Source organism: Macrobrachium nipponense, chromosome 10 (assembly GCF_015104395.2).
Source record: "Macrobrachium nipponense isolate FS-2020 chromosome 10, ASM1510439v2, whole genome shotgun sequence".
NCBI lineage: Eukaryota > Metazoa > Arthropoda > Malacostraca > Decapoda > Palaemonidae > Macrobrachium > Macrobrachium nipponense.
The window spans coordinates 25,200,306-25,227,805 of NC_087204.1; the positions used below are offsets into that span (position 1 = coordinate 25,200,306).

A 27,500-nucleotide genomic window follows, 5' to 3' on the forward strand; every position below is an offset into this window, starting at 1 on the left:
CTTGTTTCTTTACTCATTATTTCCTTTACCATAGATATCCCAAACAACGTCCTTGTCCCAGTTTCGGCGGGTCCCCCTTGTCCTCTCTGACCCAAAAAGACTTCTAAATGGGTCCATCCCTCATTGAGCGGACCGTCCTTCCGCATGATATATAACATCCATCCCAACCGTGATAGTCTCGCGTAATGAAGTCATCATCGATGATTAGGCGCATTGTTTCTCTTATAGCTTCATTTGTCTCGGGCTTCGACCAATCAGTGGCCTTCTGGAACCCTCCTTGTATACCCGAAGGGACGAGAATCTAATCCAGTTCTGTTTATTCTGACGCTGATGAAGATTCCCGTCGTATGAACCACTGGCGGCGTTCGCTGAATGCTCTTGAATTGGTGACCCAGAACTTTCATCTACATAGATTTTTGGGCTCCGGGAATTAGATGCTCGTCGTTCCTGGAATGTATATGAGCCATTCCAAATTAGGCGTCATTCTTACACGCAACCTTGATAATCCTCGTAACTTCGTTTCTCAGGGACCAGGGTGTTTGCAGTACCACTTGAATCATTAAGTGGGCATTATTCTTTTTTAAGTGTAGACTGACATAATAAATCAGGTGATTGCGGCTTCTTGAGTTTATAATTCAAATGTAATTAGCAATGCTCGGAACGCGTGACCTTGAAAACGTCGCGTTCTTCAAGGAAAAGAAATGAAATCTCTCTCGACGCCACTCACCATAAATCTTTCAGCTTAATAAGACACCAGCAGCCCACTAATAAGTACTCATGACTGTCTCGCGTGAAATGTAGCCAACCGCTGGTTAAAACGGGCCAGGAATATCTTGCGTGGTTGCTTCATATCCATGATAATTACCATGAATAAGGAAAACCTTGACTTTCCTCTGAGTATTTCTCCTCGTCTAGTCATCTTTTCCCGTTTTAATTCCCTTCTGAGGAACTCTGCTGTCAAGCCCAGAGAAAGCTTCATGTTTTAAACGTTATTCATATCATCTTGTTCAAAGTCTTGGGAAAAAAATGAAAGACGAACGTAAGCTATTGTCTTTCTTTAAAGAATAATTAACATCTCTTTCGTAACGAGTCCTTAAGAGGATCTGTGAGCCAGTGATATCCTATGACATCCCTTCACGTTTCCCGTCCTATTTTTGTAATCCTTTGATTGGATAGTCTGGAGGTTCGTATTCCCCTAAATATATGATATATTTTCAGCCGCATTTGCTGGTTATTTCCTCTGAAAAAAGGTCATTCCATTAAGAAAAACTATGGAAACCTTTAGTTGCCAGACTAGATATAAAGCTGCTGACATCTTACACCCTAATGTTGCTAGGAGAGTCATGACGTCCATTAAAAGAAAATGGAATGTTCCCAAAGCAGCTGAAGAGAGATCAGGGGATACTGAAGTAGATGCGGAAAAAATGTAACCTGATTGTGAAAGGAGCTAGAATTGTTTTGTATTTTATTTTTGGTTCTAGAATGTTTCAGGTTTTCATACATTTATCATTTATTGTCAACATCCTCTCCAGAAACAGCATCTCTGGTCATGTTGTCAGTGATGTTAATAAATAATGAGTGTAGATCGGAGACCACCAGTCGAAAAGTAGGCGCCATTGGTACAGTAGCTCATGTGGCATTTATGTTGGCATAAGAAGGGCCTAGCGGCCTTACCCCAAACATTAGTACAATGGAAAATTGTAACAAACCTGAGAGGTATGGAGTGGGGTAGTGAGGCCCAATGAGACCCAACAAATCAATAGATTTGGAACGCCTAAATATGAGTATCTGTTTTTAAAAAAATCGGAACAATCCATCTTAAGATTATTGTTCGTCCTGATGTGAAGATAACAGAAATAATAATATTTTATAAAGAATAAATTTAAACAGTTTACATTGCGTACTGAATCACCATCCTTCTGAAGGACTGTTATATAAATCTGCATTTATAAGTTCCTGCCTATGGATCAAAATAGAAGGAAATATACAGACAAGAGACACTGACGTCCTTGGCAAAACTCGCTTTATTGAATGCCATCAGAAGCCAGGGCAGCATCTTTCCAGTGAATAGAGAAAGGAAATATGGTACAGAAGTAACAGAAAGAAATATATTTATGTAACATGTGAGATATTTGCCCTTTATCAAAGGAAACAGAAACAATATCCTCGAAGGTTAGTCAGGAGGAAATAAAAGTCCTTGTGTCCAATAAGAGCTTTCCATTTTCCTGAGCTCTTGCCCCTCTCCTTGGGAATCTGACTTGCGTGAGCCAATTAAGGGCGAAGTCATTCTGGCGCAAATTCTTAATCATTCGGCTTCATGTGGGACGATCCGACGAACGCTGTGATGCCCTATTTGATAGAACATGAGACGGGAACCAATCACGTCTCAATGTGCCAGAGATAGGGAACATAATTCATTGTATGTTAAAGAAGGGTGATGCGTAAATTTCTAAAATATATATCTTTGTAAAGATTTTATTGTAAAGAGTTTTTTTTTTTTTGGGGGGGGGGGACACTAAATGTGTATTCAGTTACTAAGGGAGTACACAGAAACATGAACATACACATACACAAGTGGAATATACATACATATATATATATATATATATATATATAATATAATATATATATATATAGCCTTATAGTATTTAGATGATACGAATATCAGGATTAAATTTCATCCAGTAATTTCAAGCTCATTGGAATGTTACACACACACAAACACTACACACACACGTATATAATATAATATATATATATATATATATATATATATATATATATATATATATATATATATGTATGTATGTATGTATGTATGTATATACACATATATTGTGTGTGTGTTTGTGTAACATTTCAACGAGCTTGAAATTATTGGATGAAATGTAATCCCCAATTTGTTTTTATCTTGTATTGAAAATATGAAATAATACGACCAGAATCTTCTTTAGTAATTTTTCGTATGAAGGATAATGGTAAGGATTATTCTTAAAACGGCGCAGCCTTCAAGAAGTAGCCTTATAATGTTATTGTATTTTGTAGAGTAACAGATCCTCACTTCCTGACGTTAATCTAGTAAAGCGTGTTAAAGGATTACTTAGCCTTTATACTAACATACATTTTTATTTTTATCTCGACTTTTGGCGTCGTTCTGAAACCTGTTTACTCATCACTGTAATACGCATATCATTAGGTGTTTCTCAGTAAATCACTAAATGGGGCTTAGTGATATATATATATTTATATATATATATATATATAGATATATATATATATATATATTATATATATATATATTATGATCAGATTGTTTAAAATATATTCAAATCCTCAAACTTTCGTCTTCAGTAACTCATGTCTAAAAGGCATTGCGTTATCACATCCCCCGTATGTGGTTAGTGCCGTCAGTGTACCTCACGTTGCGCGCTGTAGGCATTAATTAAAGTTCTTTGCAGCGTCCCTTCGTCCTTTACTTACAACCCCTTTCATTCCTTTCACTGTACCTCCGTTCATATTCTCTCTTTTCTGTATTAGCCCCCCCCCCCCCCTTCCCCCCCCCCTAGTTTCCTACTACTTGCCTAATAGTGTAACTGCGAAGTTTTCATCCTGTAACACCTTTCAAACCTTCTTACTCTCAATTTACATTTCAATGCTGAATGACCTCATATGTCCCAGCGCTTGGCCTGTGGCCTAAATTCTTTAATGTTTTCTATTCATAATATTCATCGAACAGAAATGTACGGATTCCTCAGAAATTACCAGAACCACAAAATCAAAGTTCCATAAAATGGATATAATTCGTGTTTCCAACTTACTAGACAACAGAGAGCAAATCCATAACATGGCTAAGGAAAACAAGATTTCAGATGCAACTAATTTTGTTTAAGTCTTCAAAATAAGAAAAAATGTCATTTGGTAAATTTTTTTACGAATGTACGTCATTCAGTGTTTGTGTTTACTAAATCGATCGGCTCGTAATATTGATGTAAGTCATTATTTAAACAGTAAATTATAGATAATTGAAGTTAATGCTAATTTTTTTTGGTGCTTACGATGTATTCCATTTCACTGTGCATTTACATATCGAAACGGTACCCGGCCCTAAATCAGGGCGTGAAGTGTATTCGCCCTGTCGAAAAGAAATAATCATTTCCACCCTACAGCCTCTTGAGAAGCTCTTGTTTGAGTTCGTCCAACTGCCGAGCATTTCCTCTTCACGATCAGATTTCGCTGCTTCGTGACAGCTCTTCTGAAGATTCTGCTTTAATGCCTTTACTAATTACGTCCCCTGCGTTACTGTTTCAGAGAGAGAGAGAGAGAGAGAGAGAGAGAGAGAGAGAGAGAGAGAGAGGGCGGGGGGTGGTAGGGTAGGGTATCGTATGACCTGTATACCAAATCCAGTGGAAAAAGAGAGAGAGAGAGAAAAGTAGCTGGTAGTATACAGAGAGAGAGAGTGAGGTATATATATATATATATATATATATATATGCATATATATATATATATATATATATATATATATATATATATATATGTATGTATATTATATATTATATGCGTGTGTGTGCGTTGTGTGTGCGTTGTGTGTGATCGATTCTTTCGAAATAAATTGAAATAGACAGGAAAAATGAGAGATGAGAGAGGGTGAGGGGAGCGACGAGAGCGAGAGAGAGAGAGAGAGAGAGAGAGAGAGAGAGGTAAATACAAAGCCTAGATGTCATCCTGCCGTGGAAGGGCTAGAAATACCATGCTTACCCAACAGTGATTCCTGAGATACTAGTATTACTCACTTCAAACGATATTACAGTCCAGAAGGGTGAAGACGGAATTTATCCTAGCTTTGTCAGAAACAATACAATATATCTTTAATGTTAATTAGACGGAGAAATCAACAATAGGGTACCACACGAAAGAGGAAAAAGTATTGAATAGTTCGTCATGTGTGTATATATACATATAGAAATAAAGATGCATATATCTTTATATATACATATATATATATATATATATATATCGAACTACAAATGTCCTTTAATATCTAATTCGCTCTACCTCGGAATTAATATATTTTCATATATGCTTAACCGAGAGCGAATTAGATATTAAAGGACATTTGTAGTTCGATATATGTATAAAAGAATCACGGTAATGTGATAGACTTATATATATATATATATATATATATATATATATATATATATATATATATATATAATATATATATATATATATATATATATATATAGTATATTATATTTATATATATATGTTATGGTATTATTTTGTACATATGAACACATATCGAGCGAATACACAGAAATGAGAATTACGTAAGTACACATACACTTATAATAACATACAGACAGACATACATATGCACACATATACGAATACATAATATATATGTGTATATATATATATATATATATAGATACTATATATATACATACATATATATAGTGTATTCGTACATGTATGTATATGCATGTTTTTATAAGTGTATGTGTGCATATGTACAAAATAATACTATAACATTTATTATAAAATTTATGACAATACATTTGTATTAATTATACTAATTGCCATATGGTTTGGAAAATCTGCTAATATCCCGTAAGTGTTGATATAACTATTGTCACTTGAATAAAATTATGAAAATAACGATATTCACAAAATGATAATTAAAAAAAAAGATTCAACGGTTAATGTTAAATAAAGCACATAGCCAAGAGGCTATATGAGGATTTATAATGAAAGAGTAATCATATAATTAAGCCTCAGTTACGAGTTGAAATGGCTAAGCCTTACATTCAAGACAAGAGAAAGTAAATAATAGCATATAAATGAATGAAAAGACACACACAGCAACGGCAAATATCACAACGGTATGAATCGATGTAAGAAGAAGCCGTCATCATTCGTATTCAGAGACCATCCATATTACATTAGGAGCAAATGTTTGGCCTGTGGGAATGTTTATCTCGAATGTTGGGGAAACCGGGGGAAAGGCGGATAAAGAACGCACCTTCTTGTTAGTTCAGAGAACGAGAAAAGTTGACTTTTAACTTCTGCTTCTGGTATGTTTTTTTTGGAGGAAAAAGTGGCCGGGTTCGTATGAAGCTTTATTTGTCCAGAATTGTGGTCAGTGTCTGAGTCCGAAGGATATTGGGAAGTTTTAATGAACAGCTGGAATGCACGTTTTGTTTGTTCCTTCTTTCTGGCATCCATTTTTTCCAAGGGTGTTGTCTTAGTTTTACTCCTTCTGTTGTTTTGTTTGGTTTGGTTTTCTGTGTCGGGACATTTATCTCATTCTCATCTATGTTCGGTTTGGGAGGTCATTAACAATTCAAAATCGATAGGACTTAAGTTAAATTATGTCTTTGTATTCGAAGTTTTATAACTTTTCACGTAATCGAAATCTAATCAGTGCATTGAAGTTTTTTTTAACGTTCTCAGTTCTACACGTGACATTGAAATTATGAAAAAATCGCATTGAAAATTATATTGCGTGAAATCCATAAATCGAGATAGCGCTTCTCTGATTAGATTCTAAGCAGATCAGGTGTTTGCAAAATAAAATACTATTTCCAGTATATGTATAAGTAGTTGTTAAGGAAATTGTATTAAATTTGGTAAAGTGTATTTTTACTATTTTCATTGCAGTAAATTGTCAAAGAAATGGTTGATCATGAATTTCTATATATATATTTTTGGTAGAAATAAAAAAATTATAATTTTATATACATTTTATATCATATATATATATATATATATATATATATATATATATATATATTATATATATATATATACATACATACATGCATACATACATACATACATACATAGCATACATACATACATACGACAAATCACCGCTCTATTAACATACAGTGAATTATGCTGCCATTCTTTGGCGCATTAGGATGTGATTGGTCCCCCTCCCCCCCTCGCATTCTGTCAGACACGGCATAAATTAGCGTTTGTCAGGCCCTCTCTCATGAAGCCCAATGATTAAGAATATACGCCAGAGCGATCTCGTCCGTAATTGCATTAGATAAATCCGGTTTTCGAGGCCGGAGGAAAGGAACAGAGCCGGATGTGGAGCTCTCCTCTGGCCACACCGCTAAATTAGGGATTATATTTTTGTATTTTGTCAAGATTGTTTTTTGTTAATGTCTTCTTAGGTCACCAGCAGCCCAAACTTAACATTAGATATTGATTTTTGTGTTTATTCTTTTTTCATTTGATTGTTCGCTTGAAATGATCGAGTGTGGATGTATCATGTCAAAAACTTTCAAATCAGTTGATTAAATCAAAACTTGCTAATCAGTGAATTAAATCAAAGCTTTCTAATCAGTGAATTAAATCCAAACTTTTAAGTCAGTGAATTAAATACAAAATTTCAAATCAGTGCAGTAAATCCAGACTTTCAAATCAGTGAATTAAATCCAAACTTTCAAATCGGTGCAGTAAATCCAAACTTTCAAATCAGTGAATTAAATCAAAGCTTTCTAATCAGTGAATCGAATCCAAACTTTCAGATTAGTACAGTAAATCCAAACTTTCAAATCAGTGAATTAAATCAACACTTTTGAATTCGTGAATTCAATCAAGACTCAAATCAGTGAGCTGAATCGAAACTTTCAAATCAGTTAATTAATTCTAAACTTTCAAATCGCTGAATTAAGTTTAGACTTTGAAATCAGTGAATGAAACAAAAGCTTTCAAATTAGTGAATTAAATCCAAACTTTCAAGTCAGTGATTTAAGTTCAGAATTTGAAATCAGTGAATTAAATAAACACTTTCAAATCAGTGAAATAAAATAAAAACTTTCAATGCAGAGACTTTTCACATTCTGGTTTATCATATTTCTGTGGCATAGGTTTTGTTGTGCAATCTTTTTCCGTTTTTTTTTTTAAACAGTAATCGAGTTTAAATACCTGAAAAGTAGCTGCCTTTCAAGAATATACGGTACATAAATTCAATACCAACCTAAACTTGAATACTTTATTAATATGCTATCTCATTTATCATTGAATAAATTAATGTATTGTAATTAATTACTTTTTAGTAAAATAATTGAATAGATTTCGTGCTATTATTGTAGTAGGCCTTTTGGGTTTACAAAAGGCCTTCGTAAAGTAAGCTATAAACAATAGTGAACGGAAAATTTACATAACTCCCTGAGGACGTCAATTTAATTATCCTCTTTAATCGAAAGAAAATTGAGGGTTTGTGGCTTAACTAATAAATGTATAATAAGAATGAGAAATATTAAATGCTTAACTAGTAAATGTATAATAAGAATGAGAAGGTATTAAATGCTTAACTAATAAACGTATATAAGAATGAGAAAATATTTAAATGCTTAACTAATAAATGTAATAATAAAAATGAGTAAATATTAAATGCTTAACTAATAAATGTATAATAAGATGAGAAGATATTAAATGCTTAACTAATAAATGTATAATAAGAAATGAGAAAGATATTAAATGCCTTAACTAAATAAATGCATAATAAGAAGGAGTAAAAATATTAAATGCTTAACTAATAATGTAATAATAACAATGATAAATTTTAAATGCTTAACTAATAAATGTATAATAGAATGAAAAATATTAATGCTAACTATAAATGTATAATACGAATGAGAAGATATAAATGCTTAACTAATAATGTAATAATAAGATGAGTAAATTTGAAAATGCTTAGCTTAATAAAGGTATAATACGATGAGAAATATTAAATGCTTAACTAATAAATGTATAATAGAATGAGAAAATTTAAAATGCTTAACTAATAATGTATAATAATAATGAGAAAATAAAATTAAATGCTTAACTAATAATGTATAATAAAGAATATAAAATATTAAATTGCTTAACTAATAAAGTAATAAAAGGGAATGAAAGAAAGAAAAATAATAAATGCTTTAAACTTAAAAATTAATAAATAAATGAAGAAGGAAAAATATTAAATGCTTAAACTAAATTAAATGTAAATTAAGAATGAAAGTAAATATTAATGTGAAACTAATAAATGTATAATAAAATGAGAAAATATTAAATGCTTAACTAATAAATGTATAATAAGAATGAGAAACAAAAATATTTAAATGAATAACTAAAGAAAATGTATATAAGAATGAGAAAATATTAAATGCTTAACTAATAAATGTATAATAAGAATGAGTAGATATTAAATGCTTAACTAATAAATGTATAATAAGAATGAGTAAATATTAAATGCTTAACTAATAAATGTATAATAAGAATGAGAAAATATTAAATGCTTAACTAGTAAATGTATAATAAGAATGAGTAAATATTAAATGCTTAACTAATAAATGTATAATAAGAATGAGTAAATATTAAATGCTTAACTAATAAATGAATAATAAGAATGAGAAAATATTAAATGCTTAACTAATAAATGTATAATAAGAATGAGAAAATATTAAATGCTTAACTAATAAATGTATAATAAGAATGAGTAAATATTAAATGCTTAACTAGTAAATGTATAATAAGAATGAGAAAATATTAAATGCTTAACTAATAAATGTATAATAAGAATGAGTAAATATTAAATGCTTAACTAATAAATGTATAATAAGAATGAGTAAATATTAAATGCTTAACTAATAAATGTATAATAAGAATGAGAAAATATTAAATGCTTAACTAATAAATGTATAATAAAAATGAGTAAATATTAAATGCTTAACTAATAAATGTATAATAAGAATGAGAAAATATTAAATGCTTAACTAATAAATGTATAATAAGAATGAGTAAATATTAAATGCTTAGCTAATAAATGTATAATAAGAATGAGTAAATATTAAATGCTTAACTAATAAATGTATAATAAGAATGAGAAAATATTAAACCTTCCATTAATGCTGTTTTTCATGAAAGGGCGTTTATAAATATTTGAGTGATCATTGAAAGTATTACAGCCCCATTACACTCATAGTCAAGTACATTTCAAAAATCCTTGTATGTCAATAGAACTCATTACGGTAGCTGACTGGATATAAGTTTTTTTTTGTCAATATTTGCTATCTCTTTTTTATTTAATTTTTATACTGTTAGGGAGCACATATCAATATCTAGTGATGATAAAAAGATGTGAGTGAGTCATTTGTCTTTTTGAAATGACTATTACAGATGTATTGATCAGTTTCCTTTTCTTAATAATATTACTCGAGTTACCTCTGCGAAACTTTTCTTCGGCTTCAACTTAATGAGATTTTTTTTTTTTTAAAGATTGAGAATAACTAAAATTTTGTAGGTTGAGTTAATGAAAAAATGAAGGGAAAAGCTTAAAGATTATTACCAGACGATGGAAATATAATATATATTATTATTATAATACATATATATTATATATATATATATAAAAAGATATTTCTTTCTTTTTATTGGTTACGAATTCTTAATCTTAAGACAGGTTCATTAATTTTTTTTGCTGGCTTTAATAACATACATGCGTCGTCATCTCATCATGGTTGAAGAGTTATGGATATTTAAGTAAAACCTGCACCCCCCCACTTTTTTTTCTTTTTATAAATATGAAATTTTCAAGGTTGCGTGTAACATTGCCTTGTAATTTTACATGGAGCATAAATTTCATAAGCACAGACTCCATATTACACGAGTCTCCCGTTCCTTTCGTAAGCATTATTCCTGGATATCGTATTCATTATTATTCCGCGAGTTTAATAAGGGTGCAGACCTTGTAAATTAGTTTATTCCCACGTTTTGTATTTGAATCCTTTGTAAGATCCCAGATGGGGGTTAAAAAGATCCTGGACTTTGGTAAAGAAGCTTCGTGAGTTATGTCAGGTGTTGACACCTAATATAACTGGTATTAAAAAATCCATTGTGGATGGTCAGCCATGATTACTTTATACGAGACTAACAAAATTGGACTTGGGTTCATCTCGAGAAACGATGGGAAGTTTGTGCAAGAATTATTTTGGCCCAAGTTCTTAACTTTGGTTACCTTAGGATGCGTCAGTTCGGGCTTAGCTTGGTTTATTTCCTCTACTTTAAGTAAAGACTTCGAATATTACTTCCTACTGTCGTAAAACCAAACCTCTTTAAGTTATCTTTGATGAACGAAAATCCTATCTTAAACTATCACAGAATTTATTCTAAAATGAAAGCGAGTGAGCCAGACCCTTTTCATTTACTTTGGAAAACTATATCTACAAAAGATAATACTTTAGAACTTAGGCGCTCTTATTTCCATTCATTCAGTGTGGGTCTCAGCCAATCAGCGTCGTTTATGTCCTCGTAACACCAACGGAAACAAGATAATTTAGTTATGGCCCTGTGATGTGGATAAAAAAGCGTAAAAAATAAAAAAATAAAGTAGTGGGTTGCCTTAATCAAATGACGTCCCACTGAAGTGGATCCATTAGGGTGATATCAGCCAATAATTATATTCGTTTCACCATTTATTAGATTTAACTCACTGATCAAAGAAAGGGCCGATCATTTTCATTTCCTAGGATTTGCTAGATTCCGTCAACCACGCTTGACGTTTCTCGAAAGATTGTGTGGCATGAGACGGAATCAGTGTCGAAAAGATTACGGAAACTGTATGTTTGAAAAGGTTGAATGGCATAATTGGGTAGGGATGAGTATTTCAAATAAAGAAGGCTAGAAATCGTTTATGGAATTTTGTGTCTCTTATCTAAAAACTGATAGTGAGTATTACACATTACGTTGCTCAACTATCTTCTGTACTTTATTGAAGAGGTCTCATGCATTCCACGCGTTATTTACGTATCTACTTTGTCTAGGAATCGAATGTGAAATGTATAACTTTGAACGAGTCATATTTCATATTTATGAAGACTTAATTCTCTCTGTGGCCCCAGCCACCGCTTGACAGACGACCCTCAACGTTTTTCCTAACTACGAGGCTTCGTCTTCTCCAGTTTTTTTTATTTTTTTTATTTTACCTTTAATAATCCTAAATTAACGAGTCTCGGGGTATAAAAAAAGGAGGTTGATGAGGTAAAAAACGTTGCTTGCATTTTTACAGGAAAGTTAATTATAGGATCATTGTGAGAATGAGTTTTCAGAGAGGTTAACCAGAAAGATTGCAAAAGCAATTTATGACTTTTTTGCGCCTCGTCATAATGGTGTATACTTTAGACGAGAGTGGCGTAATTTACTTTTTCGTTGATGGGTATATCATTTGCAAGAGACTCCTCCGCCAAAGCAGATTAAATAGGGAAGAATTATAATAGTCAGGAATGCATGAGCACATCTTTCTTACGAATAAAAAAAATATTTTTAAAAATTGCAATAATAATTTTAATAGAATATAGGTATTTAATACGTAGATTGATGACTGAAATTGAAATCCAGGCAAAGATCATGATCGCCTTCATAAAGACGATCGAATTTCACTTCGCTGGATACGGCTCCTAAAGAAAAAAATTAAAGGTAAAATAAAACAAAAATTAAAAAAACGAATGCCAGAGGAAAATGTATACACGGAGAAAGGTAGAAAACCCCCACATATAATTTTCCCCAAACCAAATATAAACAGGGGGGCACGAATGCCGGCTCGAGATTGCCAGGAAATTTTGAACAAGTTCTTTGAACTTTCTTTTTAATTGGGGGCCTCTCGTGTGATCTTGAGCCACTTCAAGGCCAGTAATTGCAACCTCCAGAGTATGAAAATGTATAATTGCCTTCGGCGCGGACTCGATGGCTCCTGGAAGGTCCTTGGACTCTTTGAGGTGGGGACTTATATCTTCATTAGGGAATGCTGACCCCTCCGGCAAGGTACTGGGCGAAGGATTGCCCTACTTGTGCAAATTAGCCAGTTATTTTGGGATTTGCATAATTCTGGCTACTTAAATGGTTTATATTTGGGCTTTGGAAATTGTGCCTGGAAGCATTTGCCTTAGAACACACGCACACACACATACACACACTACCTTATATGTATGGTTTAGTCAAGACATAATCAATAACCCTGTCAAACCAATCATTAGTTCAGTGGGCTCATTTACGTATAATTTATCTAAATGGCTTGTAAAAATTCTTACACCTTTGGTAGGAAACATTTCTGACACGAATTTTAAAAAGTGTTGGTTTTATAAACAAATTGAATAGTTTAAATTTGTATTTTGATTTTAATATGGTTACTTTTGATATTGTCTCTTTATTTACAAAAGTGCCTGTAGATGATTTACTTGAATATTTGGAGGATGAATTAGAACGTCATGATATTCCCTTAACAGTAGCAAACCTCATTAGTCTCATAAGGTTTTAGGTTATGTATCAAAGATAGTAAATTTTGTTTTAATGGGGAATTTTTTGTACAAAAGTTTGGCATGTCTATGGGTAATCCCTTATCTCCTGTCCTTAGCAATATTTATATGGAATTTTTTGAGACAAAACTCTTAACAAGAATTTTGCCCCAAAAAGTTATATGGTTTAGGTATCTGGATGATATTTTCTGTATTTGGCTAGTTCACGAAAATCTCCAGGAATTCCTTAATAATCTCAATAATTTAGTCCCTTCTATAAAATTTACTGTAGAGGAAGAAAGAAATTGTAATTTTAATTTTCTTGATGTAACTGTCCATAGAAATGATAGAAATTTCACTTTTTCAGTCTGTCGGAAATCAACTAACATTGCCTCTTTTGTTCATTACTACTCCAATCACCATCAAAATGTTAAATTCTCTGTTTTTTCTGGGATGTTCCTAAGGGTTTCACGTCTCTGTAGCCCGCAGTTTATTGACGCTGAGATTAAAACTATTAATGATATTGCATTGAAACTTAAATACCCAAGGACTTTTGTAGAAGTGGCATGGAAAAGAGCTAGAAAAACATTTTATTTAACTAATGACAAACTTGAATTTAGTAAGCATAACATTCTAAAATTACCCTATGATGAAAGGTTTTTAGATATTCCAAGAATTTTAAAGCTTTTTAACATAAATGTTGTTTTCAGTAATATTAATGTCGAGAGTTCAGTAATAAAAAATTCTCCTAAAGATCCTCCAGGCTGCATATATAAAATTCCTTGTAAAAAGTGTGATAAAGTCTATTACGCACAGACCGGTAAATCTCTTTCACAACGTCTCAAACAGCACCAATATTCTGTGAGAACTGGGCAAATATCGAATGCATTATTCGTTACATAGGTGAAATTTAGATCAATCATATTAACTGGAGTCAAGCAAGAGCCTTAATCCCATGCAATGACACAGTTAAAAGGAATATCACTGAATCTTGTTTCATCAAGTCAAATAATGGAAATGTTATAAATTTAATTCTTGGTTTCTTTAAACTTGATGCCTTCATAACGAAAAAATTTGTAGATAAATATAAGCAACAAAATTAATATATTCAGTTTTTACATATTTTGAACTGTACGGATACTTTGTAGTTTCTGTTAGGGTTAAATCTATGTTTAGGTTTGTGACCGTGTGATATCCGATAATCCTGGATTATCTCTTTAACTTTTACCCTTTTGACAATTAACCATCTGGTATTATTGTTTTTTATCTTGTTTACTGATAACTTTCTCTCCAATTGTATTTCATTCGTTCCTTAACAATGTCTTAAGTAAAGACGAAAACGCTTGGATTTCTGACTATCATTTTCCTGTGGTATTCGCTTATTTAATGAAGTCACGTGCATCTACTGTGATTTTTTAAGCATATATATATTATATATATATATATATATATATATATATATATACATATATACATATACATACAATACATACATACATACATACATACATACATACATACTACATACATATACACACACACACACATATATATATATATATATATATATATATATATATATATATATATATATGAATGTGTAGGTATGCTTGTACATAGTATGTGCGCATGTAAGTATTGAAGTATTGGTATATGTACATACAGACATACATACAATACTTAAGGCACGCGAATGAATGCATAAAGCAAGAAGGCAATGCTGTATATTTAATCCTGTAAATTCCATCCTGTCCCATCAGTTTGCGTGCAGTATTAAACAGCTTAAATTTGAAATGATCAGCTCGAAAGGCCTTGATATTTCTTCTTTTGTGAAGTTACAACTGAATTCCGAACAATATTTTTCTCCCATCAATAAATACCAGTCGTGATGGGCAAACGTTTTGCGACTAAATAAATAGTTGACGATTGTCATGATTTTCGTGAAAAGAAGGAATTTCAGGGCGACGTGGTTAATTACAAAGTTATAATTAAGGTCACCAATTAATCATTTTTCCAGGCCTTCGAAGATTTTGCAACAGTTCCAATGCAGTCTGATTTTTTACAGGGTGATAATTTTTAATCAACCGTGTAGCCACATTCAACTCCTCACTCTTTCTTGTGTTGAGTCGACCAGATTTTAATATTGGTCAGGTATTCTCTCTCTCTCTCTCTCTCTCTCTCTCTCTCTCTCTCTCTCTCTCTCTCTCTCTCTCTCTCTCTCTCTCTGCGATATCAGACATATATCAGCTGATTTTATTTAATATTTATGTAATCAAATCGTTTTCAGGTTAAATATTTCCTAAGTAGGTGGAGGACAATTTGGAATATATTCTAACAAAAACTTCTGTGATCACTCTTTTAAAGAAGCCTATGCTTAACGTGTTGAAATGTTTCCTTTGACTCTTACCGCCTAAATAGGAGTAGGTTAGGAACCTTGCCTTACAAATGTTTTCATTTCAGTCTTCTATCGCTTGGCTGGGAAAACTTTCGAAGGGTTTGAGAGCCGTTCATAGCAGCCATCCTTAGAGGAAGATATTTCGTCAGCATCCTTTATATGATCTCTTTGAGAGGAAGATACTTCGTCAGCCTCCGTTAAATGATCTCTCTGAGAGGAAGATATTTCGTCAGCCTCCGTTAAATGATCTCTTTGAGAGGAAGATATTTCGTCGGCATCCGTTAAATGATCTCTTTGAGAGGAAGATAGTTCGTCAGCATCCGTTAAATGATCTCTTTGAGAGGAAGATATTTCGTCAGCATCCGTTAAATGATCTCTTTGAGCCTCCGCTAATGTTAGGCCACTAAGTAGTCTTCGTGTTCACAAGCCTTCCGTAATAGTTGCGAGGAATGGAGCCTTCCGGTGGGCCGTTTATTGTCACTTCAAGGGATAGCTGAGGAATAGCGTCTTTCAGGGCCGGAGTCTCTTGTCTCTCTCTTCAAAAGGTAGCTAAAGTAGCTCGCGCCATTCTCTTCTAGATGATGGCTACTTCGCTCAAAGGCCAGACTTTCAAGTTATGTCGCCGCCTCCCTTTGAAGACTGTCGTCCGGAGTTTCGGGGTAGTTTTGTCATATATTCCCCGGATGCTTCGTACGAAACATTCTTTCGTTCACGCGTGGAAATTATCCCCCCCCCCCCCCCCTCCCCCCCCCCCCCCCCTTATTTATTTATTTATTTTTTATTTATTTATTTATTTATTTATTTATTTTATTTATTTATTTATTTATAGCCGCTTCAGACTTCCGTTTCTATCGTTAAATAAATTCAGTGCCCTAAGTGTCTCGGAGTATTTTGTTTCAAGGGAAAAGTGAAAACATCGTGAAAAACGCTCTCCTTGTGCCCTGGTTTATATTGAGCCGACCCCAAGACACCACCCAACCCTTCCTCGAATGCAGCCTTTAAGTTTGGTAATTTGTGATCGGCGTGGTGTGGACCTATGGACTCTTTCAAACCAAACAGACAGCTAACCGCTTTCTGGTGTTAAAGAATATTTGCTCCGTGGCTAATACTTCTTTTACAAAATAAATAACGAAGGTCCATGAACTAAAATATATTACATAACTCTTAAGAGTAATAAATAAAATGTATTGTCCTTAATTGTTGAAAAAGTTATGGAATGTCTATTTAAGTAGTTTCTCCCACTTCAGAATTTGACTTTAAATAATTGTATCCCTTCTTTTACTGTAAATTCGATATTAGCTATCTCGCTGGCCCAGGAGGACACATTATCTGTCAAAAGAAATACGGTAATTTTTCCTATATTTTATAAAGTTCTGCTAAATCATCTTGAATCAAACTTTATAGGTGAGTTTTCTCTCCTTGAAAATAATAAATCTAAACTAACTGATCTTTTCCTTTCTATAAAACGTCAATTTGGTATTTTTGGTCAAGTATTTTTTAGGAGAACTTTACCTTCAATTTTAGACCAGCCATTCTTTTTGAATTTTGAGAGTGAAAGTTTTTAAACCCATTTTCTATTCGCCCGAGTCCCAAGCTCCTTAAATCAAAAGTTTTTGGGTAGAATTAACTTCGTTCTGCATTTCTTAGAAGTGTCAGGGAAAGTTATCTTCCTGTCGGCTTGTGAGACATGTAACTGTGGTGTCCGCTTTTCCGGGATTATTTTCCTATTGCTCCTTTGAAAAGTCTAAACTATATCACAATTAACACACACACACACAACACACACACACACACACACACACACACACACACATATATATATATATATATATATATATATATATATATAATATATATATATATTAAGTGGATGTATGTGTGTGTATGTTCCAGCATAACTCAGAAATGTATCGAGCAATTTCTACCAAACTTGGTATACATATGACTTGCTATCCAGGAAAGAATACTATGGAAATTTGCCATCACCAGCACCAAAGCGGGTGGGGTGGGAAGGGCTTGACTCATAAAAATAAATGAAAACAACAGATTGCCTAGTCAATAGTTTTCAATGTTGCTGAGATGAATAGTGACACTCCTGCTCCTTTTTAAGTTAAGCTCCTTACCAGTAGGGAGGGGGTGGGTGACTGTGGGGAGGGAGTGGCATGTAAAAATAACCAAAATCAACAGATATTAATGTCTGAACCATAGTTTTTGAGGTTCGTTGAGATGAATAGTGACACTCCTGATGCCCTTTAAGTCTAGGTGCAGCCCTGATTGGAATGGGTGGTGAGAAGGGGTGGAATGTAAAAATAACCAAAAACGACAGATGTTAGTGTCTAATCTACAATTTTTGAGGTCGCTGAGATGAATTGTGACACTCCCGATGTCCTTTCAGTAAAAGTAGAGTCCCAATAAGAGGCAGGATGAGAAGGGATGAAAAATAAAATATCAAAAATTACAAATATTAGTGTCTAATCCATAGTTTTTGTGGTTGCTGAGTTGAATAGCAACACATCATGTGCCCTTTAAGTCCAAGTTCAGCTCAGGTAGAAAGGGTTTTGGGGTTGTAAAGGGGTGAAATATAAAATGTCAAAAATGCTGGGCAATGTAATTGAAGCAAATATCTTAACACAAAATGGAGAGAGAGAGACAGACAGACAGACAGACAGACAGACAGACAGACAGACAGACAGAGAGAGAGAGGAGAGAAGAGAACGGTGAAGCGTTAGGTTCCACCAGTTTTTTCTTTTCAGAGTTTTTTCCCAGGCAGGAGCCAGTGGTTGGGTCAATAGTATCTGATATATATATATATATATATATATATATATATATATATATATATATACATATACATATATATATATATATATATATATATATATATATATATATATATATATATATGTATGTATAACTGAATCACGAAAGTTATGAACGTGATAAATCTATAAATAAAGGTATATGCCACGAGGGAAAATAAACAACGGAGTATCCGCGAGATCTTTCGACGTTCAAACGTCCTTTACTTAGCAGATGAACTAAGTAAAGGATGTTTGACCGTCGAAAGATCTCGAGGATACTACGTTGTTTATTTTCCCTCGTGGCATATAAGTATATATATATATATATATATATATATATATATATATATATATATATATATATATATATATATATATATATATATGTTTATATATATATATATATATATATATATATTATATATATATATAACAAGTTATATCTCTTTGTTGTGTAGCTTTAATCAAGTGAAAAATATATTTCCACCTTTAACAGACATTATAAATATATTTCCTAATAAAGACCTAATTGGTAACCATATTGACACAGTAATCATAATGTGTACGGGCGTTTAATAGGTATAATTATTTACAGTTAAGAGACTTGAAGTTAATAGAGGGATTCTTCAGAATCTCAAGAGATAGATAAAGGGTTCTAGAAACAAGACGCCTTATTTAGTGCCCTTGAATAATTAAGAAGCTCTTTCGACTAAAGACTGGCACTCGACAACTGTTACCTGAACTGTCTCAGGTGGCTAATTGTTGTACGACCTCAGACAACGGGATGTAGTTACAGTGTGCTTGGAGACACTATCAGGGTTTTAATAAGATACAAAAGACATTCCAGAAGCATTTCCCCTTATCATTAATCACATTCGTTGTTTCATTGTAAAAATTTCGCTATATCTTTGACTCTTCTTGCAGAATTTATGCGGTCTTCATGAATATTCACCCATCAGTTTTGGGCGTTTATCAAATCTATGATAATGCCTCGCCCAAGCGCTCACCATTCTGAAGAGGATTGTGAAAGGGGTATTTGAGACTCTCTCTCTCTCTCTCTCTCTCTCTCTCTCTCTCTCTCTCTCTCTCTCTCTCTCTGTGTGTGTGTGTGTGTGTGTGTGTGTGTGTAAAATAATTAACTAATCCTCTCTAGTCACACCATTTGCTTTTCTATATTCAGAACTTCCGTAATAATAACTAACAACAAAACAAGTGGGTCATCACCATTTGTGGGGAATATTGAACACTTATACTTTCGGACATGGACCCAGTATTATAAAAAAAAAAAAAAAAAAAAAAAAAATAAAAAAAAAAAAAAAAAAAAAAAAAAAAAACTCTTCATAACTACATTTATTCGCTGTAAATGTGAAGCTCCTCGTAGCAGGAGCGAGCCATTTAAAAATATAGGAAAGAAAATGTTTAATCATTGTAAACTTTACTCAGCATTTGGATGAAAATAGTATTTCGCAGTTATTATTCTCTCTCTCTCTCTCTCTCTCTCTCTCTCTCTCTCTCTCTCTCTCTCTCTCTCTCTCTCTCTCTCTCTCTCTTGAAAAAGCATATGGTGCATTTATGGAAAAATGAAAATAACTGGAAAATAATGAACGCAAATTAATGATGGTTGTATTGCAGCTGGAAGCAGTTTGTGTGTATGGTACGCACACAGTTGCTTGATGAAATTCGTATCGAGGTACTTAAGCTTTTTATGACGTGACTTCACGTGAAAGCATAGAAATAAAAAAAAAATGAGCGTACCTTAAAGGTAACGGCTGCCAAGGCATCAGGAAAATAAAGAGAAGAGCAAAGAAATAGACGTCCAGGTCTATAGTAGCATTATAGTTTTCCTCTCCAGGGATAACAGGACCCTGTAAGATCTCGGGTGTCTCAGTCACATCTACCGAGGTAAGACGTTCCGCAGGTTTTCCACCGAGTAACCTTAGCCCATCGAATATCTGGTAATAACAGCTACCGCTATTTGGGAGATAAATAAAAATACTTTTCCCTTCCTCTTTCTGTCAACATGAGAGAGAGAGAGAGAGACAGAGAGAGAGAGAGAGAGAGAGAGAGAAGCCTTTATCGCTCTAGGTCGAGGAACAATAAAAATAAATATAAAAAAAGTGGGGGGGGATTTTTGCTGTATTTTCGCGAATTCCGCGTAGACATGTTTTCCTGTGTGTTTAGTGTTGTGCCATTTTGCTCTTTTCTTTATGTTCATGGATGTAGAGATGCCTTAGAGCATATATATACTCATACCATACATATTTCCTCAGACTCTTTTGATGTTCTTATCACCCCAATCCTAGAGTGCAGATTGCTACAGGAAGAATAAGAAAATCTAATTGAGCTCAAACGTACTACAAGTATCTGTCGAATTTGGGTTTCTTTTGCTGGAACTGGAAAATAATGTAGCGTTTTAATAGTAATTGTCTTTAAGATTGAAGGATGCATAATGTCTTGAGAGCAATATGATGCTAAATTTTATGTACCGAACGAATTTGTTTTTCAAATAATGACTAACGTAGCTTGAGTAGTAAATGTTTTTGGATATTACAGCATTTTTTATATGTAAGAGCTCCTTGGTATTGGAACTGGAAATATCGAGGGTAAGTTATGATGTCATTTAAACAGTCACTGCACTGTAGTTCCGTGTATAGAAATTATAATAGCCTGTGTTACTGAAATACAATGGAGCGCAAGTTTTGAATTGTTCGCAAGTAAGCACTTAACGATATTATCGATTTATGCCGCAGTGAGATCTAAATTGTAGTTTCATGCAACGTAAAAGCACCATACAAACAAGCAAACAAAGACACAGCAGATATATATATATATACATATAGTATTATATATATATATATATATACATATATATATTATATTAGATATAGCATACTATATATATATATATTATATAGTATATATTATATAAATAAAACTATATCTATATATATATATATATATCTATATATATATATATATAAATATATATATATATTATATATATATATTAATAGAGAGAGAGAGAGACGAGAGGAGACGTAGTTAAAGAGAGTAAGAAAATTGCGAGAGAGAGAGAGAGACGTTGTTTCATTCATGTAATTTAGGTTAAACCTTTTTCATGTTACAATGAATAACATAATTAGAGCAGTAACATCTTTCAAATGGAGGCACCCAATAAAATGTAAATTAAAAATGACCGTAATTCAAACTTTATTGAAACATGTAGTAGTTTATTACTTAGTATGAAATTCAGAGGGTGAGGTGGATCCTATTTCTGATTCGCTCGCCAAATTTTATATATTTTTTTTATAAATGTAATTTTTTTCACTTTCACAGTCAGTGATAATAGGCGTCATTGCATCCACTTTTATGTATATAATATATATGTGAAGTTTGATCTCTGTATATGTGTAAATATTCGTTTGTAACCGGTGGCTGGTCTCTCGTACATATATGAATTTTCCCATCTTTTTCTTCGACGTGATATCTCGCATTTGTAACTACAATGATTTGTGATTCTCGACTCACCAAAAAAATGATAGAATAGTCTTATTCAAACTCCAGCATTTTTTTTTTTTCTGGCCCTGCTGTTTCATCGACTACCGATATCGATGACTCGAGCAATATTCTACAGCTTTGTGTGTGTGTGGGACTCTTTACAGATTCATTTGTTCATTTACCTGAATTGGTATCAAGTCTGTTTAATTGTTTGAACTTTTTCGACGGGGGTACATCAAATATAATTGGGAGATAGTTGATAGATGCACTTGGCGATAAAACGGTCATTTATTTTATTCATTTGGCTCTCTCTCTCTCTCTCTCTCTCTCTCTCTCTCTCTCTCTCTCTCTCTCTCTCTCTCTCTCTCTCTCTCTCAGTAAACATGCAACTGAATATTCTTAAGCAAACGCATGTTTGTGGAAATAAACATGATTAGCATAATATTCCGTGTGCTCTAAAACCATATTCCTTCTGGTGCAATTAGGAAGGTAATATTGTTCAGCGTCATTTTTATAGAAATTATATCCCTTACAATTAGCCCGATACATTTGAAGTTTGATAAAAATACAATGCAACGTTTGACCTCGTTACAGTCAGTAAATAAAATGAGGGAAAAATGCTCTGGTTGGTAAATGCAGTTTTCAGTATTTTAAAATTATAGTTGCTACTTTTACGAATGCCATACGTTCATTTTTATTCTTTAGACAATATGAAGTTTTCATTGCCTGATTGATTTCATTATGGGAATGTCATTCTGTCTAACTGTCTATATGCCTGCCAGTCTTGTCTGTTTGTCTGCCTGTTTGCTAACTTATCTTATAATATGAATAAAAATTAAAACAATAAAAGTCAAAATAATAAATATGTAAAAAAATAATAATGAATATAAAAAATTAATAAAAATAGTAAAAAAATAATGAAAAAATAAATAAAATAATAATAGGTGTATATCTGTGTATTTAATGTACGTGCACTCGGATACGCACTCATGCTTACGCATGCACGTTTCAAGCAGCGGACGCAAATACACACACACACGCGCTCAGGCACACATACGTATTGTATATCTGAGTGGGATTGTTTCCACCATATGCCTTTTCGTTCTAGAGCTCCAGAGGTGGCAGGGTCGTATCTAGTAGGTTCTTAGCTCTTGAGATGAGCTGACGAGCCAGTGCCCTTCTCCACGTTGACTGCGACCAGCCACAGTGGGCTAAATATCAAACTTTTAGTTGACTTGTTTGGGTCAACCGAGACTGAACAGGTTTCATAGTAACGTCAGGTTTGATACTACTCACCTTAGTAGGAGTTGTATATTTGGGTGGGAGAAAAATTTGGAGCATATTGTCTGGTGCAGTTTTGAGGTCTTCTGACCTATAACTATTTAGGCGAGGATGAAATTCATTTCTGAAATTCATTTCTGCCGTCTGCTACGTCTCTTGAATTCAGATGTATCTGGTTGAGTTTCCATTCTCTGTTTATTTATTCATTGCCTTTTCCTATAGGTTGTCTCTGGCTGATCTCCCTATAGAACCCCCTTGATTTGATAGCCTTTTGACTCTGTCCTTAAAGGTTTTTAGCTGAAGATTTAAAGAAAGAAAGAGAAAGGAAGAGGGAAGCTGCCCAACCACTAGTAAACACGAGAGAATTGCCTTCAGTAATCAGTTTTTAAATTTTATTTGTTTAAGCTGTCACGAAAACGAAACATGTTGGTTTATCGATGTAATTTTTTGTTTGTTCGTTACAACAGTAATTTCTAAAGCTAACCTCATCCTTGAGCCTTATTATAACCATCTAAATAATTTTTGTTATAATGACAAATACCAGTCATTTCGCTTCACGTTGTCCGCGTATATATTTAGAGTATGATGACACGTACGGAAAATTAATAAGCGGGGAAAAGTTTGGCAAGAGCTCCCGCTATTTTGGACTCAAAATGAACCTGTTATGTTTGTCAGCAAAAAGCGAATCCGTGTCGCCATGTCGATGATTAGAAATGCAATCAGCTGTGCATTAGTTACTTAAGCGGACGCAGTACGCAGGACTTTCAATTAACTCGAAGCATATAACTTTATCAGACCGGAATAAAAAAGTTTTTGATGTCGACGGGATTTGAGTTTATGATAATTTTCCCCCGCCAAATTGAAAGGGGGCCATTTTTCGAAAGCTCTCTTGCTCGTGCGAAGGCTTATTGCCCCGGCTTACGCCAGATCATTTATCTCTATCGATTGTTTTTCATTTTTTTTTTTTGGCATGACTTTTTCGGCTCTAATCTTGTAACGTCACTCATTTTCTGTTATAATTTTCTCCCCTCTTTAAAATTTGGTGTTTACGTTTAGTTTACCGGGAATATTTTCAGCATTTGCATTTCTGTAATTTTGCCTTGCACTAGAGTCTTCCTAATTATTATATTTCACGAAATTCCATTATTTTTACTTTCTTATCCTAACATGAAACTGTGGAATGGAAATAGAAGAGTATACTTGAACTGGGTTCGTTCAGTGATTCTCTGATACCATTTAAAAATGGAAAATATCCATTTTAATGGCCGTCATTTGAGTCGCCCCAATATTGCCTTTATTCCAACATAATGGAAAGTTATATTTCTGTTTTGTTGCTCTCCGGGGGTGGGGGTGGGGGGGGGGGGGGTGGGGGCGGGGGGGGGAGGGTCGAGGAGGAACAACGTACGATGCGGGATGATTTTGCGTTGTTGTTAAAGGTAAGCGGAAAATTGATTTGTTCATTTCTTTTAGTTATAGGCAGTAGTGTGACTGCTGTTTCTGTTGTTGTAGTTTTACTTGTCAGATAAATCGACGAGGGGGTGAAAGTGATGGAATTATCGTTCTTCTTCTTCTTCTTCTTGTACAAAAATATATTTTAGCACTACTGTGGCTTGTAATTGTCATTATTATTGCCTCGTTACGGAGGTTCCTGAGTTCAATATAATAATAATAATAATAATAATAATAATAATAATAATAATAATAATAATAATAATAATAATAATAATAATAATAATAATAATAATAGCAGCACAAAACAAATGGTTCTTCCGGAACCTATTAACGATGTAATTATTGTTGATAGAAAAAAAAAAAAAAAAAAAGAGAGAGAATAACAAGCGAGTGTTTTCGAAGTGGCAGTTGTTCAGCTTCCTGAAAAAAAAACGCAGGAATAAAAAAAAGAAAACGGAACAGCACGAAAAACAACCAGTTCCTCCATTTAGACTTTTATATTGGGATCTTCTGTTTCATCTCTCTTCTCCGAACGCGGAAAAGGCAACACAACTCCAAAACTTCGGAGATTCGGCCATTGTTGGGTTATTTCTTCCGGATAGGGGGAGTCAGGTAGGGGATTCTGGATGTGGGGATTCCGGAATGGGATTCAGGGATGGGACTCAGGATTCTCGGGATTCAAGAATGGGATTCTGGATATGGGGATTCAGGAATGGGAGTCAGGATTTGGGGGGATTCTGGTTAAGGGGATTCAGGAATGGAACTCAGGATTTGGGGGATTCTGGATATGGGGATTCAGGAATGGGAGTCAGGATTTGGGAGGATTTTGGATATGGGGATTCGGGAACGGAACTCAGGATTTGGGGGGATTCTGGTTAAGGGGATTCGGGAATGGAACTCAGGATATGGGGGATTCTGGATATGGGGATTCAGGAATGAGACTCAGGATTTGGGGGATTATGGATAGGGGATCGGATTTGGATTAATGGATATGGGATTCAGGAATGGGATCAGGATTTGGGGGATTCGGGAATGGGACTCAGGATTTGGGGATTCAGGAAGGGGATTCTGGATATGGGAATTCAGGAATGAGGCTCAGGATTTGGGGGATTCTGGATATGGGGATTCAGGAGTGGGACTCAGGATTTGGGGGATTAAGGAGGGGGATTTCTTTTATTTATTTAGTTTGGGGAATTGTTCTTTGGTTTGAAGTTTCATTTTATCATTATTATTCATTCAATAAAAAATTTTTTAGCCTTTATGATTTGCGTTAATTTTTCTTATGCAAGTCTTCAAAACTGTTTTTTTTGTATCACAAACAGGCTCATACACACACGCATTGCATATATATATATATATATATATATATAGTATATATATATATATATATATATATATATATATATATATATATCGATAAATATATGTATATGTATATTGTTATGTATGTATAAAATCACATCGTGTATAATGAAAGTTCAGCATCATGATGCAAAACGACTTAATTCAACATCAATTCTCATCTCGAAGTTTTGCAGGTTCTTTATTGAACTTCAAAACAATAAGTATCCAAACGGTATTGCAAGCGTTACTTCCACTCCCTCCACAACGATGTCTCTCTCTCTCTCTCTCTCTCTCTCTCTCTCTCTCTCTCTCTCTCTCTCTCTCTCTCTCTCTCTCTCTCTCAGTGAAATTAGTCGGAATTTTCTCCTCATGACGTCACCGTTGAAGTCAATTAGTAGGTGAAGTTAGATGTTTGTCACGGAGGTAATGGTGAGGAAAGAAGGTCTCTCGGGAAGCGCTTATTTAATTGCACCGATTGCAAAGTCATGGGAGAGTCTGAGGAGATTTACTATTAACTTTCGTTTATTATAAGGAATGGGAGTTCAGTAAGGAGCGTTCTTAAGGAAATTTTGTTATCCATAAAATCAAAGGGGAGTTCAGTAAGGAGAGTTCTTAAGGAAATTTTGTTATCTATAAAATTAAAGGGGAGTTCAGTAAGGAGCGTTCTTAAGGAAATTTTGTTATCTATAAAATTAAAGGGGAGTTCAGTAAGGAGCTTTCTTAAGGAAATTTTGTTATCGATAAAATTAAAGGGGAGTTCAGCAAGGAGCTTTCTTAAGGAAATTTTGTTATCTATAAAATTAAAGGGGAGTTCAGTAAGGACGCTTTCTTAAGGAAAATTTTGTATCTATAAAAAATTAAAGGGGAGGGGGTTCAGTAAGGAGCGTTTCTTAAAGGAAAATTCTTTTGTTATTTCTCTAAAATTAAAGGGGAGTCAGTAAGGAGAGTTCTTAAGGAAATTTTGTTATCTATAAAATTAAAGGGGAGTTCAGTAAGGAGCGTTCTTAAGGAAATTTTATTATCTATAAAATTAAAAGTGGGTTCATTGAACATTATTATTAAAGAAATTTTATTGAATATTGGGTTCAGTAAGGAGTGTTCTTAGGAAACTTTATCTGTAAAATTAAAGGGTAGTTCAGTAAGGAGTGTTCTTAAGGAAATTTTATTATCTATAAAATTAAAAGTGGGTTCGTTGAACATTATTATTAAGGTAATTTTATTAAATATAAGATTAAATGGGAGTTCAGTAGGGGGTGCTCTTAAGGAAATTTTGTTATCTATAAAATTAAAGGGGAGTTCAGTAAGGAGTGCTCTTAAGGAAATTTTTATTAATTATAAAATTAAAAGTGGGTTCGTTGAGGATTACTATTAAGGAAATTTTACAAAATAAAAAATTTATAGGGGAGTTCATTGAGGATTGCTATTAAGGAAATTTTC

General features: G+C 33.5%; 1 protein-coding gene across 1 annotated transcript in view; it reads left to right on the forward strand.

Moving 5' to 3' along the window:
- Positions 1-27,500, forward strand: part of LOC135223490 (uncharacterized) — an 804,746-nt gene that overhangs the window by 355,300 nt on the left and 421,946 nt on the right.